The 12300-nt window shown below is 36.7% G+C and overlaps 1 pseudogene across 1 annotated transcript; it reads left to right on the top strand.

Moving 5' to 3' along the window:
- Window positions 1-4283: 4283 nt before the first annotated feature.
- LOC116534369 lies at window positions 4284-5528 on the top strand (annotated as a pseudogene). Its single transcript, XR_004261687.1, has one exon. The product of XR_004261687.1 is annotated as an MAD2L1-binding protein pseudogene (transcript).
- The last annotated feature ends 6772 nt before the right edge of the window (window positions 5529-12300 follow it).

Below are 12300 nucleotides of genomic sequence, written 5' to 3' on the forward strand. Positions count from 1 at the left end.
GAGATTGGGACACTACGTCTCTCTCTGTGCCTGGTAAAAAAGAGGAAATGGGTTTGGAAAGCAGCTGATCAGTATTTACCACTATCAGTCTTCATCAGAGGACTATTGGATGTATTAGCCAAGATAACATTTGTGAAGCATTTTACTGCAAGTCCTGCTGAAGCCAAGGGGTTGCTACTAATTTAGGAATGCACGAGGGAAGGGAAACCCACACCCACAATTCCTTTATCTACTGTCCAATTCAGAGTGACTTCTGCCTTTTTTGTTGGAAGGAAGTTAATCTCATACACCATAAAATTTACCTATTTTAAGTGTACAATTATTTTTAAATTTATAGAATTTTAAAACCACCACCATATCCAATGTTAGAAGCTTTTCCATCAAAAAGTTTCCTCATGCTCAATTGCAGTCAATTTCTATCTCCCTACAATCAGCCCTAGGCCAACTTTTTGCCTCCATAAATTTGTCTTTTTGAACTTCTTATGTTAATATAATCTTAAGAGAAAATGTGAGATTTTATGACTGTCTTCTTTCACTGAGCACAGTTTTTTAGAGCTTTACCCATGTTGTGGTATTTATCAGTAGTTCCTTCCTTCTGATTGTTGAATAATATTCTATTATATGAAACTGCCACACTTTTTTATTCATGTGTCCATTGATGAGCATTTGGACTGTTTCCAGTACTTTGCAATTATGAGTCATTTTTCACAGGGCTACCACAGTAAGATGCTATTCTCTAGAAGGCTTTGCCCAAAGGTCCATTGGTAGCAGTTGCATTTAGAGCAACAGAGTAGTATAATGGAAGGGTATTCAGGTTTGACTCTCAAGTCACTTAGACTTGTGCCTTACTGCTCTTTTCTGAACTTCCTGCCTTTAGAGAACAACCTCACAATTGCAGGTAGTAAGAGCCTAACATGGTATTTGACACAGCTGGTGCTCCACAAATGTGAATTCCCACTACATTTCCCTCGCTCCATTGCCTCACATCCTTCCCTGTAATAAACTTGGAACCTCTAATCAGCACCCCACAAACTTAGCTAAAATTTCCCATATTCACATGGATTCTTTTACCAACGTTGTAAGTACAATAAGGGTGCTTTCAAAATGTAGTTTGGAAGAAGCCATTTCCTCTCTGTATCTTTTCCTACTGGTCTATAAAATAGAGCTTCCACCTTCTCAGAAGTGTTGGTTCAAAGCATTTATCTTTTCTTTAAGATCTCATTTGTTCCTCTCCACAGGAAGAGCAGTGATTTACCTGTTTGACATGTCAAAGAGTCTGATATTCATTGATCCATATTTTTCCAGTGGTCAGGGTTAGCACAATAAGGCACTGCACACAGGTGGCCTCCTCCCTTATGTACCTTTAATCTTGGGTTTCTGTCTCACATGGTGAGCCATTGCTGGTTGGTAAGGGATTGCTTTGGAGGCCTTGTTGCTCAAGTGTATCCAGATATAACTGTAGAAAAAAAGTTAGGAAGTCCAAAGAGACCACATTTAAGCTACACTTATCAAGCTAGGTTTCCTTTCAATAATGTTGACATTACAATCTTCTGACTCCTGTGCCTAGTTCTCAATCAGCTTCCATTCTGAGGAGCAAAAGATGGGATTAATTTCCTCAAGCCCAAGACCTGGAGGCTGCTTGTCTCTTTTAGAAAGAATTGGGAATACATCTAGGCAGACCAACTGTTGGAGTCTATTTTTCCTTCCACGTGTGGAAGACTGTCGTTAGGACTAACCACCCAGTGATGTAATATTATTGTCCTATCATTTAATACAAGTTTATTCAATCCCTCTTGGATTTCCCAAAAGAATTTGTTAGCTTTCTTTCTCTGAAGTAACAAATTACAGTTTCAGCCTGCCTCATATACCACATCAATCGTTTGTTCAGTCCATGGGATTGCTAAATGGTTGACCCAATTGGGCAGTTTTAGCTGTTCAGTCATTTAGTGTGGGGTGTTAAAATAACTGAAGTGGTCTGACTACTTAGCCTTAAAATGCCTGACTTAAACCATGATGAGGATGAAAACATTCAATTTAACTGAAAAACAAACAAAGTTTTGGAATCTTTTAGATGTGCCCACATGTGTGATCAAACACAAACTATCTTTCAGGTTCTCATTTTCTCCTCTCTCTCTCATCTCTTTCTTTCTTTCTGTCTTTCCTTGTCTGTTTCTAATCTCTCTCTCATTCTCTCCCCCCCACTCCTTCTCTCTCTCTCTCATTCCCTCTCTCTTCTGTCTTTCTCTACCTCACTCTTTGTTTTTCCTTTGTGTATTTACCTCCCTTCTTGTTTCTGCCTCCCTCTTAGAGTTAGCAAATATTCATAACAATGAGATATAAATTTTTACTAGCAGTGCTTCTTTCTCATTTCACCCAACATCATAATCTAAGAAAGACTAAAATGAAATGGTTACCCTTGTTTCCTTGAGGGTTTAGATGAGTCAGTGAATGAGTTCCTATTGAATAAGAAGAAAGAATTTGATCTTGGCTGAAGGAGTTGAGATGAAAGAAGCTTCACAGAGAATACAGCAGGTCCCATTATATTACTAACACAGGGAAGGCCTCCATGTGGCCCTTAACACCAGCTAAATCTTTAGAATAACAACCTGGACGTTGCCCTGTTTATTTACAACCCAATGTTATTCTCCTGGCAGCCATCCTTATCCTTCACCTCTCTTCACCTCTGAGTGATTTTGGCATGGAGTTTGGAGTGAGTACATCAGAGACTAGTAAATCACTAATTCCATGAAAATCCAAGCCCCAAGAATGATCACTGAAATAAGATAAAAGCTGAACAATTAGGAAGTAGCAGGAGACACATTAAACTTTTAACAGAGGAAGGTCATCGCCTTATGGGATATAAGTTAGTCTCTGATATCATGAGGTCACCCTGTAAGATTGGAAAATTAAAGTTGCAAGAGCCCTTCTATCCTCCCCTAAATCTGCTCATATAAAATGACACATCAGCACAGAAGACACCCCTGGGCGGTCCTAAGAGGGGTTGATGCCTTGTTAATGACACAGCAACAAGTGTTAGGTGAATCCCATAAGTAGCTCTCCAAAGTTGAGATTATTGGCCATCATTCAAGTAGACAAAATCTTCATTCTGAAGACAACTCTCAAGGACTCAGTTTTTGAGATTTATGCTCATCAAAGCATGTTACTCTTAGTTCTGCTGAAAATAACCAGATTCACGACATAACAATGTCCTATCCAAAAGAGAATGAGGAGACGTAAGGTTCCTTTTAATGTGCATAAAGGGAAAAACACAAAAAGTCTTAATTAAAACACTGTGATATTTGGAAAACACTTTCTATTACACAATAGATTGCTCAGTACATCAACTGTTTTTTGTGAAACATGGAACAATTTAATCATAAGACCATTAATGCATTGCAAATTGATTTTGTTTCAGTTCCTTTTGATTTCTAAACTATTGTCCCACTGTCACGACTCACTGCAAGACACCATGTGGTTTGAATATTTTATTCCGGATTTTACTTTGACCTGAAAAACTAAATAAAGCATGAAAGATGGGAAAATTTTGTAGTAACTTATTAGATTTGCACATTTCATTTAATGCCTATTGATATCAGCCTATCAAGTATAGAAATCTATGTACAATATTGAGAGAATATCAAAGTATAAAAAAATCAAACAGTATACTATAAGTGCTCAGGAATAAAACTTGACTCCAAAATTTATTCACAATCTACAAAAGTTTGATACCTATGAATATTAAAAAAATTTGGTCCACATTTTCATTCTTTATAACTTTATTAAAAAACAGTTTTACTTATTATAATGAGGTCATATAATTATCATCACAGTTTAGCCCTGACCTAAAAATGCTCTTTCTGTTTAACACTTAAATGTGAAAATTTATATGTAAAGAACTACCCTGGGACCAGCACTTCTTATTCTTTGTCATAGATTGGCCAATTTAAGTAATTTTCTTCCTGAAAAATGTATCATAGGAGGAAGGCATGTGTATAAGATTGTTCTTATAGTTATTAGGCCTATCTAGTAGAGCACTCCAGATATAAGCTGATCGCTTATTCTACATATGTATTTCTTCATTGTTGGTTTTTAATATGGAAAATTACAGAGAATAACATAATAAATAGCCATATGTCCCACATATACACTTAATAAATGTTAACAGTGGAAAATGTTTACTTCAGCTCTTTGGATGCACATCTTTTGGTTTATTGTTTGTTTCTTATTGGAAAATAGCACATTAGTGATAAAGTTTAAGAGTATAGATTGTAACTGCAGGGAGTAGAGGGAGGAGGCCTTGATGGCAGCGCCGGAGGCAGAGGTTCTGTCCCCAGCCTTAGTCCCCAATTTGGAGTGGTATGAGAAGTCCAGAGAAACTCACGCCTCTCAGATAGAACTGCTTGAGACAACCTCTACCCAGGAACCCCCCAACCCTTTGGAGCCCTTTTGCCCAAGAGACTGCATGATATCAGTGGTGTTTCCTGGGCCTGTTAGCCAGGAAGGCTGCTCTCAGTTTACTTGTGAACTTCTAAAGCATATCATGTACCAACGCCAGCAACTACCTCTACCCTATGAACAGCTTAAGCACTTTTACCGAAAACCTTCTCCCCAGGCAGAGGAGATCCTGAAGAAGAAACCTCGGGCCACCACTGAAGTGAGCAGCAGGAAATGTCAACAAGCCCTGGCAGAACTGAAGAGTGTCCTCAGCCATCTAGAGGACTTCTTTGCATGGACACTAGTACCACGGGTGCTGATTCTCCTTGGGGGCAATGCCCTAAGCCCCAAAGAATTCTACAAACTCGACTTGTCTTGGCTGGCCACCTACAGCGTGGACCAGAGCCTGAGCACAGCAGCTTGTTTGCGCCATCTCTTCAGAGCCATATCAATGGCTGATGTCTTTAGCGAGCCTCATGGTCCTCCATTCATGGGCACCATCGTCATGGCACAGGGACACCGTGACTGCGGATAAGATTGGTTTCAACCCAAGCTCAACTATCGAGTGCCCAGCTGGGGCCACAAACTGACTGTGACCCTGTCATGTGGCAGAACTTCCATCCAAACCACGGCTTGGGAAGGCTACATTTGGTTCCAGGCACCAGTGACACTTAAAGTCTTCTGCGAGTGAATGAGCACTTCTTAATCCTGAAAACACAATGGCTGAATTATCTTTCTCCATGTGGCACTGAATTACCCATCTAGTTTGGAGCTAGAGTTGCTTCCTGGTGAGAGAGGAAGCAACTCTCCTTCTGGTTGTCTGCCTCCTTCCTCAGATTTCCTGGTGAGCTGATGGCATGTAGCTGTGACTGTAATCATTGCTGAACAACATCTCTTGGAATCAAAGGCTGATCTTCCCAGAGGGTGCTGGGTCAGTGGGGTTGGAAAGCAAAGATGGGTCCATAGACAGACACTCTATGGAGGTGGCCCTTTCTGCTCTTCGCTGTGTCCTTTCTGAATTTTTACCAGGAATATAATGTGGATGTGACTCATGAACTTAAATATAAATAGATCCTTATTATATTTTCCTGAAACTGAAAAAAAAAGAGTATAGCCCAATTTACTCTATCAAAGCTGGCTTTGTCCTTTCACCTTTTTGCCATGGGATGACCCTCACCAAATGCTGGCACTATGCTCTTGGACTTCCCAGCCCCCAGAACCATGAGCCAAATATATCTCTTTTCTTTATAAATTACCCCATCTGTGGTATTCTGTTATAGCAGCAGAAATGAATAAGATACTATCCTTACTTTGACACATTTCACTATTTTCATATCCATAGAAAAATCTCTGTCTTATTTTTGGTGTAAATCCTTCCTATACATATTTGTATTCCTTTTCTCCATAGAGAGAGAGATAACCAGGTCCAAAGTATAAGGCTATTTTATCACAGCGTATAGATGCTTCTTACTTTTTAATCATTAGATCTTTTATATAATGTCAATAGTGCCTTTATTTTAATTATAATCAATTTTAGTATAAAATATACCATAATGTATTTGTCCATTCTTCTATTGACATGTATTTAGATTATTTCCAGCCTGCACTATTAAAACCAATATACCTTAAAATGTCTCCCTGTGTACATGTGCCAACAGTTTCTCTAGAATATATATCAAGAAAAGTAATTGCTAAATGATCAGATTAGTACATTTTTAATAATATTGTTGTCAAATTGCTTTCCAAAATTTACACTCCTCTCAGCACGGGATGAGAGTTCCTATGTTTTGAAGTATTCACTTTATAATTTTTCATTTTAAACATTTAAAATTTTCAGATTTTAAAATTGTTGCTAATCCATTGGGTATAAAATTATATTTCATTATTATTTTTACATGCATTTTATTCATTACTCAGCTTTCCAAAACTGACTAGCTATTTGATTTCTCTCTTTTCTGAACTGCATCTTTATATCTTTTGCCAATTATTATGGGGCCAGAAGTTTATGTGACAAACACACTGAGACCATAAACCAAAATGGCAGCAATAAATTGCTGTAATTTTAATATGCTCAGATGTTTCTGTTAAATTTAATATGCATGTTCTTAGGCTGAATGTAAGCAAATGACTCTCTTAAGTCTGTTTAGTATCACCTATGCTTAACACTCCCAGAGGAGATATAAAGATTGTTGTTCTATCCACAGAAATGGCACTCCAATTCTCGTTTGTCCTTCAAGGTCAACAGTTGACTTTTCGGACCATTTCAGAAAAATAGAGTTGTAAGCTCTTGAGATGGGGTTGAAAAAAGGCTACATGAGACATGGACTGTCTTTTCTTTCTTTCTTTCTTCTTTCTTTCCTTTTTTTTTTTTTTGACAGAGTTTTGCTCTTGTTGCCCAGGCTGGAGCAGTGGCACAATCTCAGCCACTGCAACCTCCACCTCTCAGGTTCAAGTCAGTCTCTTGCCTTAGGCTCCTGAGTAGCTGGGATTACAGGCACCTGCCACCATGCCTGACTAATTTTTTGTATTTTTTTCAGTAGTGATGGGTTTCATCATGTTGGCCAGGCTGGTCTTGAACTCTCGACTTCAGGTGATCCACCCGCGTTGGCCTCCCAAAGTGCTGGGATTATAGGCATGAACCACTGCTCCCAACTTGTCTTTTTCATAATGAAAGTTTCTGTACACGTTCTTAAAGCAAGATAAATAAACAACTTATTTGTTCAGTGTAATATGTGAGCTTGATCGTTTATCATTAATCCAACAAAATAAGCAAGTACCAATCCACAATACCCATTTTCAGTTACATTGTCTTTTCTTTACTGATTGATAGGATTTCTATATGGATATTCTAGACATTAATCCATTGTTCTCTATGTCATAAACATCTTTTCTCATTCTTGTTTATTATATATTTTCTGTATAGATAAGTATTCCTTATAGCTTTGTATCAATTTATGTTATATTCTGTTTTTATGTTACTTGTGTAAGATATCCTCTCTACTGCAATGCGATGGGGACATTATTTATATTCTTCAAAAAGTCATAAGGTCTTTAATCAAATAGAACTAGATGTGTGTTTCTATTATTTTCACATTTAGGTCTGCAGTTATTTCAACACATTTATTATTCTTCAATGTATTGTAATCACACTTTTCTCGTAAACTGAAATCTTATAAAGATAAAGTCTGTGTGTTTTCTGGTTTTTGATTTTGAGGTTTTGCTTGTTTGTTAGTATTTGCTTCCTCATTTGTCTTTCTAGTATACTTGCCCTTTCCTTAGCTAATACCATAGTAGTTTACATTGTATATTAGTAAGTCTTCATAATTACTATGGCAAGTGCGCCTTCTTCCTCCTTTGTCCTCTTCAAAATTAACCCATATCTTTTTGGACTTAAATTCCATTATATTAATTTCTAAGCCATTTTCTCAAATTCTATGAAAAATATGACATTTTCATTGGAATTACATTAAACTTATAGATACATTTGGGTGAGTTGAAATCCTCATGATATTGAATCTTCCCAACTCTGACCTAGCACACATCTCCATTTAATCAAGTTTCCTTCTATATGCTTCAAAACTATCTTATACATTTACTCATGTAGAACTTGAATATGTTTCCAATTTATTCCTAGGTGTCTTATATGTTTTGTTATATTGCAATGCTTTTGAAAAAACACATGAGAAGCAAGGAACGATCTAAAATCAACACCCTATCATCACAATTGAAAGAGCTAGAGGAGCAAGATCAAAAAAATTCAAATGCTAGCAGAAGACAAGAAATAACTAAGATCAAAGCAGAACTAAAGGAGATAGAGACACACAAAAAACCTTCAAAAAATCAATAAACCCAGGAGCTGGTTTTTTGAAAAGATCAACAAAATAAACAGGCCACTATCCAGACTAATAAAAAAGAAAAAAAAGAAGAATCAAATAGATGCAATAAAAAATGATAAAGGGGATATCACCACAGATTCCACAGAAATACAAACTACCACCAGAGATTACTACAAACAACTCTATGCACATAAACCAGTAAATCTGGAAGAAATTGATAAAATCCTGGACACTTGCACCCTCCCAAGACTAAACCAGGAAGAAGTTGAAACCCTGAATATACCAATACAAGGTCTGAAGTTGAGGCAGCAATTAATAGCCTACCAACCAAAAAAAAGTCCAGGTCCAGATGGGTTTACAGCCAAATTCTACCAGACGTACAAAGATGAGCTGGTATCATTCCTTCTGAAACTATTTCAAACAATACAAAAAGGAGGAAATCCTCCATAACTCATTTTATGAGACCAACATCATCCTGATATCAAAACCTGGCAGAGACACAACAAGAAAAGAAAACGTCAGGCCAACATCCATGATGAACATCAATGTGAAAACAATAAAATACTGGCAAACTGAATGCAACAGCACATCAAAAAGCTCATCCATCACGATCAAGTAGGCTTCATACCGGGGATGCAAGGCTGGTTCAACATATGCAAATTTTTAAACACAATCCATCACATAAACAGAACCAAAACCAAAAACCACATGATCATCCAATAGATGCAGCAAAGGCCTTTGGCAAAATTCAATAGTCCTTTCTGCTAAAAACTCTCAACAAACTAGTTATCAGTGGAATGTATCTCAAAATAATAAAAGCTATTTATGACAAACCCACAGCCAATATCATAGTAAACAGGCAAAAACTGGAAGCATTCCCTTTGAAAACCAGAACTAGACAAGGATGCCCTCACGATTCCTATTCAATATAGATGTGGAAGTTCTAGTCAGAACAATCAGGCAAGAAAAAGAAATAAAGCATATTCCGTTAGGAAAACAGGAAGTCAAATTGTCTCTATTTGCAGACAATATGACTGTATATTTAGAAGACCCCATTGTCTCAGCCCAAAATCTCCTTAAACTGATAAGCAACTTCAGCAAAATCTCAGGATACAAAATCAATGTGCAGAAATCACAAGCATTCCTATACACCAATAACAGACTAACAGAGAGCCAAATCATAAGCAAACTGCCATTCACAATTGCTACAAAGAGAATAAAATACCTAGGAATACAACTAACAAAGGATGTGAAGGACCTCTTCAAGGAGAACCACAAACCATTGCTCAAGGAAATAAGAGGACACAAATAGATGGAAAAACATTTCATGCTTATGGTTGGGAATAATCAATATCGTGAAAATGGCCACACTGCCCAAAGTAATTTATAGATTCAATGCTATCCCCATCAAGCTACCATATACCTTTTTCACAGAACTGCAAAAAAAAAAACCCTTTAAACTTCATATGTAACCAAAAAAGAGCTCACATAGCCAAGATAATCCTAAGCAAAAGAACAAAGCTGGAGGCATCACACTACCTGACTTCAAACTATATTATAAGGCTACAGTAATCAAAACAGCATGGTACTGGTACCAAAACAGATATAGATCAATGGAACAAAACGGACGCCTCAGAAATAACATCACACATCTACAATTATCTGATCTTTGACAAACCTGACAAAAACAAGCAATGGGGAAAGGATTCCCTGTTTAATAAATGGTGTTGGGAAAGCTGGCTGGCCATGTTCAGAAAGCTGAAACTGGACCCCTTTCTTACAACTTACACTAAAAATTAACTCCAGGTGGATTAAAGATTTAAATGTAAGACCTAACACTATAAAAGCTATAGAGTAATACCTATGCAAAACCATTCAGGACATAGGCATAGGCAAGGACTTCATGATTAAAACACCAAAAGCAATGGCAACAAAAGCCAAAATAGACAAATGAGTTCTAATTAAACTTAAGATTTCCTGCACAGCAAAAGAAACAATCATCAGAGTGAACCGGCAACCAACAGAATAAGAAAAAAATATTTGCAATCTACCCATCTGACAAAGGGCTAATACCTAGAATCTACGAAGAACTAAAACACATTTACAAGAAAAAAGCAAACAAACCCATTCAAAAGTGGACAAAAGATATGAACAGACACTTTTCAAAAGAACACATTTATGAGACCAACAAGCATATGAAAAAATGCTCATCATCATTGGTCATTAGAGAAATGCATATCAAAACAACATTGAGATACCATCTCACGCCAGTTAGAACGGCAATCATTAAAAAATCTGGAGACAACAGATGCTGGAGAGGATGTGGAGAAAAAGGAACACTCTCACACTGTTGGTGGGAGTGTAAATTGGTCCAACAATTGTGGAAGACAGTGTGGCAATTCCTCAAGGATCTAGAAATAGAAATTCCATTTGACCCAGCAATCCCATTACTGGGTATATACCCAAAGGATTATAAATTGTTCTGTTATAAAGACACATGCACACGTATGTTCATTGTGGCACTGTTTACAATAGCAAAGACCTGGAACCAACACAAAGGCCCATCAATGATAGACTAGACAAAGAAAATATGGCACATATACACCGTGGAATACTATGCAGACATAAAAAAGGATGATTTCATGTCCTTTGTAGGGACATGGATGTATCTGGAAACCATCATTCTCAGCAAACTGACAGAAGAACAGAAAACCAAACACCGTATGTACTCACTCATAGCTAGATGTTGAACAATGAGAACACATGGGCACAGTGAGGGGAACATAACACACTGGGGAGCTAGGAGAAAGACAGTGGGGGATAACACTGGGAGAATTGCCTGATGTAGGTGACAGGGGAATGGAGACAGCAAACCACCATGGCATGTGTGTACCTATGCAACAGTCCTGCAAGGTCTGCACATGTACCCCAGAACTTAAAGTACAATAAAAAAAAAATTCTATAACATTTTCAACTATTTACTGCTTTTTGTAGAAATATTATGGATTTTATATATAAATTGTATCTTCCCTGAACCAGCTAGACGTTCTTATTATTTTGAATATTGTCTGGAGATTCTTTTGCACATTTTTCATGGAAAATTGTATCATCTGAAAATTATAATTTTGTCTTTTTTTGTTTAATCTATACATCTCTTATGCCCTTTCCTTCTCTTATATGATTATGAAAACTACCAAGACAACATGAATAGTATCAGTGATGACCCTAATTTTGAGGAAGACAAGTCGTATTTTTTTATCCCCGGTTCACTAATAGTTTGCTAATTGCTTTTATTATAAAACGACAGTGAATGTCATTGAATGTTTTTCTTGAATTAATTGAGACGACTATTTTTGTCATCATTTGTCTATTAATGTGATGAATACTTAAATATATTTTCTACTGTGGAACAATTGCTCTATACAAAAATAAACACCATTTTTAATGTTACTGCTGAATTTAATTTGCCTAACAATTCTCTTGGAAGACTGACCCAGAGAAAGAGATTGAGTATTTTAATTTTGCATCTACATTTATAAATGAAGTAAGACTTTGTTTTCTTATGATGATCTCCTTGTAAGTTTGGATATCAAGATTATAGAGTTTCACTACCTTCAAAAAATGGATTAAGCAATTTTACTTCTTTTATCATCTGGGAACATAGCATAAAGTCAGAATTATCTGTAAGTTAAAGGGGCTTGCAAAACTCCCTGGTAGAACTCTTTGGGCTTGGTGCATTTGTGGAGAGAAGTAAGTGGGTGTGAATTGTAATTACCAATTAAATGTTTTAATAGTTATTGGTCTATTCAGGTTCACTATTTTTTCCTTACATCAGTTTTGGTATATTTTATTTTAAATAACCCAATATATCTAAACACAGTCACAAAATTGATCATAATGTTCTCTTTGGACTTGGAGGGTAATAGAGTTTATATCTATCATTTGGCCCCATGTTCCTCATAATATTTTATTTTCTTTCTTTGTCTTTCACTTGATCGGTTTTCCAGATGTTTGTCTAATTTATTAGTGC

The sequence above is a fragment of the Sapajus apella genome, unplaced genomic scaffold (genome assembly GCF_009761245.1).
Source record: "Sapajus apella isolate SASKATOON/1434 unplaced genomic scaffold, GSC_monkey_1.0 scaffold87, whole genome shotgun sequence".
Lineage (NCBI taxonomy): Eukaryota > Metazoa > Chordata > Mammalia > Primates > Cebidae > Sapajus > Sapajus apella.